Here is a 6,000-nt window from a genome sequence, read left to right as displayed (position 1 = left end):
TGATCAGTTTCATTCTGCTGAAGCTCCTTTCAGCACCAGCAACAGTAACTGGTGTGGTCAGAAGAATTCTGATGCAAATGCAAAGATTCGGATATATCTCCTGAAGGCTGTTCTTGTATATGTACGTTAAAAAATTGTTTGCCGTGACAAGTCCTCTCTCTTTCTCGATGACATAAATAAAACAATTCAATTCCATTATGAGTTCGTTGGCATCAATGTCTCCCATTTTTCTTTCAAAATTTTTGCTATGATTCTCCAGTTCATTTTCTCCGTGACACTGCTTCAGGCTGTTAGCGTTGTACAGAAATCCAAACAACTTATACCACTCCACGAGTTGGTCAAATCGCGACGAAACAGAAGATATGGCCTGATCAGTGAGAACAAGAAAGAACTGCGATTTGAATTTTTCTTCGGCAGAAAGATGACTCTAATCATCAGCACATTTGTAATCAAACAAACATTCTCTTCTTACGTCACACTGTGGTTTCTGGAAATACCTGCTCAATACTCATATGCTCTGCTATTTCACGTGCATTTGTGACCACAGAGTTATATCCTGTATTTCAATAGTCTTCCAAAAACTTCATTGTAGCACCGACTTCTGCCTGCAGTACGTCAATTGACACATCTGGTGACTGAATTAATTTGCTGGTTTTATTGACGTGAACTAGTATATCGTACCACGTGTACACAGTCAGAACAAAAGGCCACGTAGTAACATGGTCTAAAAGCGCACCGGCTTCTGTTGCTGTATTGCCATCTTTCTTTTCGAGGGCATATTCTCGCAAGGATGACAAAGCACTGCACAATTGTTCAAGGTGATAACACAATGGCTTCACAGCATCAATTCTCGACTCCCAAAGAGTGTCCAATAACCCTTTAACAGATATTGGCATATGTTCTTGAAGTATACCCCAACGTGAAGGAGAAAAAGAAAAGATAACGTATATTCTGTTAATCAGACCGAAAAAGTCAATGGCATATTTCAATGATTTTGCTGCGTCTGAGATCACAAGATTCCAAGTGTGAGCTCCACATGGTACATACAAGGCATGGTCATTTATTTCTAGCATGCGGGCTTGAACTCCTTTATTCTTTCCTCTCATATTTGCGCCGTTATCATAAGCTTGGCCTCTCATGTTAGCAATGTCTATTCCTAAGTTGTTTGCCTTCTCAAGAAACGCTTCCAATAAGCCCTCGCCAGTTGTATCATGAACATTAAGAAAACCAACAAACGCTTCACAAATATTGACACCATCTTCACCGTTGCATTCAACAAAGCATAACACCACAGACATCTGTTCTTCATATGGCACGTCGGGAATACAGTCCAAAATAACTGATTAATATTTTGCTTTCTTAAGCTGCGCTATGTTGGCCTCTTGAATGTTACTGGCAACAAGTTGAATCAGCTCATTTTGGATCTGTGGACTGAGGTACTGAACATGTGTCTCTGCCTTCTTAATCCTCTGTAAAAGTTCGCTGAGGACAGTATCATACTTTGCAAGCAATTCAAACAATCCCAAAAAGTTGCCATTCGAAGGATCGCCGAGCTTTTCATTACTTCCTCAAAATGCCAAGTTTCTTTCGGACAAGAAAATAACGACATCAACCATGCGTTTGACAACATTTCTCCAGAAATATCTTTCTTTCAGAAAAGCCTGCAATTTGAGTTGGTCAATAGATGTACAGTTTACTATGCCTGACCGAAGGTTAAACCATTTCACCATACAGTCTTGATGACCTTTGCCTGTTTCATGCTGCTGAAGTCTTTTTGACAGTGCTTTCCAAGCAGATGTTCCACGACGTAGCGGTATGTCGCCAGTGCCAAATAATTTACAACAAAAACAAAAAATGGCATCTTTGTGAAGTGAGTACATTAACCATGAACGTCTTATTTTCTCGCCATTTGCCATGGTTCAATAGAAATGAGTACTTGTGAACCTCCGTCTTTCCTCGTTAAATGGAAATTCGTAACTTTCATTCTGCTGCGATGGGCCACATGCAACAATGTCACACACTTGCCTGTCCGATATTATAGACGGCCAATCTCCTGGATCATCAGTCAGTGGTTCAGATTCAGATACTTCTTTCCCGGCAGCAGCTGGAATATCTGTCACAGTTTGTTTGGTAGAACTGGCTTCACCTTCGACCTCACTTGAAGCACTTCTGGATACTTCTGGATACGATTCGTCGCTGCTAGCGCTGTCCGTTTCATGTGCCTGTACCTGTACGTTGGATTGCAGTGCAAAATACGTTGACAACTTTGGAATTTTCTCAAGTTCCTTCTCGGCATCTTTTGCTGCCTTTCATTTACTAGCTCCGCTCTTATACATTCTCTTAGACATCACAAAGCATGCTTCTGCATTGGAAATGATAAAAAAACTAAACAACTAAATTAATAACATTTATCCGCCGACCGCCATTATGAACGCAAATACACATTCTTTGAATGGGTCCAACCAAAATTCGAAACTGACCGACAGACAACTGATGTAGCCAATAGCATTATGATGTATTATGACTTCATGGTTTTGTCAGTAAAACTGACATGGATTGTGCAATAGTGTCAATAAATGTCACTTACCTAGTTATACCTTACTTTTTTTTGCCACTTTTAGGGGCCCCCTTCCTTGTGAGGCTCCCTCCAGTCGGAGGGCGCTCGCTACGCCTCTGGCGCTGTATGTGCCTTGCCAGTGTGGACGGGAAATGAGTTACAGGGCTGTAAAGCCACTACCAGCGCTGCAACTCTCCAGTACAGTCAAGGTCTGAGTCAGCAGTGAGGCTATGGCTTCACTGCATACCACCTGCAGTGGTGTGTAGGGTACGTGTAGCTACACATCAGTGAAAAGCAGGCTGCAGCCACACAGTGGCACGGAGCTACATGTGTCAGTGAAAAGCTCTGGCAGAAAGGAACTGCCAGGGTCAGTCTCCACTATTGCTCTCCTGCCAGAGCCTTTCCCTGCTGTGAGAAAAGGCTCTGGCAGGCCCTTGCAGCAGAGAAAGGCTCCTGGAGCCTTTCCCAACTGCTGGAGCCTTTCCCTGCAGCAAGCAGAGAGACAGGAGAAGCACTGCTTGTGCAAGTACACACACACTCGGTTCAGGCAGGTTTTCACTCGACTTGCCCAGGCAGTGCTTCACGGTCTACACTGCAATGAATACCCACGCTAGAGGTGTGTGCAGTATATCTACTCCACACCTCACCAAAAGGAGCAGGCAGTGTAGCTGTACCGGGATTCGAAAGCTCAGCCTGGCTAACAGAAAAGATGAAAACACCAAATGCTGACCAGTTGTGATCATTTTGTAAGGCAGGATGGGATGTAGCTGGATAATTGTAATCTACTTAAATCTCCCTGACAGGGAAATTCTGAAAAGTTATTCTTCGTTTATCACTCCCAAGTGTCTGTATAGCACTGCTGCACACTGGGAACTGGCTGCTCTGTTTAGTCCCAGAAAGGAATGGACTGAATTTCCGTGATGAGCAAAGTGAACCTAGTGTTGCATTCATGATTTGGGATTCTTTGGCATGTAAGATGAGATGTGGGGAGAGAGGGTATCATTTCCCTAGCGTTCAAGCTCCTGGAGAGCTGGAGAGGAAGAGACCACTTGTCTCATTTGACAGTTCAGAGTGCACACTAACCAACCCTGCTCCTTTACTGTTACTCTGAAGCCAAACACGTTTATGGAACACGAGCCTTTGTGCAGACACTGCCACCATAGAGTTAAAAAATAACCCCCCCCCCCCATTTTGCATCTGAACACTATCTGAAAATAGTGTTACATGATGATACTCTGCTATTGCACTTAGCTTTCCAGAATCCCCCTAAATTCTAGTCCAAAACCAGTATGTTTTTCTCAACAGATCAGATTTCAGGAGCATGATGGACATCATAGAAGACCGGAAGTACTCTAATAGTTGCTTAGAGATGAAAATAAGAAGTCTCTAGCTGGTAACAGGATGTATGCTCCACAGATATGTCTGCTGGGTTAGATAACGCCCTTTATGTTTCAAGTACATGGCTATCTGCTCAAGCCCCTGTGCAGGTCCAAAATACTTGTAAATCAGTCAATAAAATAACCTCATTGGGCCTCAATAACTTTTACTTTTAGCCAGGAATTTATAGCATATACAACCTGGTTTTTTGGGTACCTCTTCTGCTGTCCAACCAAATGCCAAACTCTACATTTCGACAGATCCGAGGGTCCAGGGCGTTTATCACTCTATAGGCAAAACACATCTTTCGTGGATTTTCTGGACGCTAAAACAGAGTTAAAATGGACTACAGTTAAAAGCGTGCCATATATTCACAACCCTTTCCTTTTCTTGCAGAGGTTCTAATTATTTTAAACAAGCGTATACACTTTGTCTTCCCTGCCTCTTTCAGTTCCTCTAGGACAGGCAATTAGTTTGCTTCAAGTAGAGAAGTAAAGAAGAATACGAACAAGTCTTTAGGTATTATTTGCATTGTTCACGAGCCTCTGAAGCCATAACTTCAACATGATCTTTATTTAACCACGGACTCTATACTCAGCTGTTTGATTTCAGGACAGAAAGTTTTTAGTGACAAGGTTAAAATAGGGAAGGAACCTAACTAGGGGCTGATGATCAGAAGCGGCTGACCACACAACTCCAAATCAAAGTCACACACACACACACACACACACACGCTCCTTGAATGTTAGCTAGAGCAGTGTTTGGAGCCAGGCTTGGTAAAATGGAACAGCAGCACTGTTCATGTGCCTAAAATAAAATTAGATTAAATAAGATAAACTAGATGGTTTCTAAGTAAGAGTCCAGATGAGGGATTGTTTGCCAAATTTTGTTTCTAAAACTGCTTAGTTTTTTTTTAAGCTAGCTAGAGAACAAGAGAGTATTATCTCATAAAAAGCTTACTGCTGAGAGGCTCAACAATTAATTTAGAAGATGAGATAAAGATTACCAGAGCTAAAAACGAAACTTGCACATGTAAGTCTGGGGATTTACACCTGTTTTATTTCCTCAACAGCAGCATTTAGAATAGGAAGGGCTAATTCAACCTTAATCACAGTATCATGAACACTAATGAGAAAGAATTGAAGGATTGTCCCTTAATTGCCAAAACTTTGCCTCTTCAGTGCCTTGTCTGAGTTTATCTTCAGGTGGATTGTCAGTATTGTTGCCTTCCCCGTCTTCCTCTCTAAGCAATTTAAAAATAGGATTACAAAATACAATGCAAGATTTCTGGCCAGCACTGAAATCAACAAGATCAAAGTGGCTGAATGACCTTACAGAAGAATTATGGTGCTATTAAGTGATAAGATGCAAGCCAGAACCAAACACTATTCTAATGTAGTACAAATATGAAGTTGTGCACCTGCAACACTCAAACACACTAAACCTTTTTCTGATTGTAAATACAATGCTCTCTCCCCAACTCCAACCCTTTCAATTCAAGTCTTTCATGCAATAGCAGCTAACATTGTATTATGTTTAAGGAAAGGTCAGCCCAGTTCCATTCTGCAAACTTAAACACTCCTTCAGTTGTTCCACTCGTGGGCATTATGGAGTCCCCCCTCCCCCTTATTTTTTATTTTTTTTAATCTGAAGGACTCCTTAACAAAGGTGTCTACGTGACAAAGTGTTTAAGAACTGCCAGAGCCAGCAACTTAAGTTGAGTTCTTTCCGGCTTGCACTTCATCACAATTAATTAGGCCAAATGTTGTCGTCTCATCTGTACAATCTCACTGGTTCCTACCTCATCAGAAATAAACAGGCTCCACGGTGGCACTGCAAATGAGGGCAGGGTTTGGTCCTAAACTTAGGGCATAGTTTTGTTAGCGACGTACAAGTCAGAATAGAATCCAGCTCACTTTCTCATAGTATTAGCAGTCTTGCTGCTGCCATACTAATAGGAATTAAAGTAGCATAATAGTTTCTCGCTAAAGGAAGCCAATGTTTCTGCTTACTCGTGATTTGTTCAGTAAGAAAGTGCCAGTTGACTCAAGCCAGTGGGAGAGATT

The sequence above is a fragment of the Gopherus flavomarginatus genome, unplaced genomic scaffold (genome assembly GCF_025201925.1).
Source record: "Gopherus flavomarginatus isolate rGopFla2 unplaced genomic scaffold, rGopFla2.mat.asm mat_scaffold_60_arrow_ctg1, whole genome shotgun sequence".
NCBI lineage: Eukaryota > Metazoa > Chordata > Testudines > Testudinidae > Gopherus > Gopherus flavomarginatus.
This window is presented reverse-complemented; position numbering follows the sequence as displayed.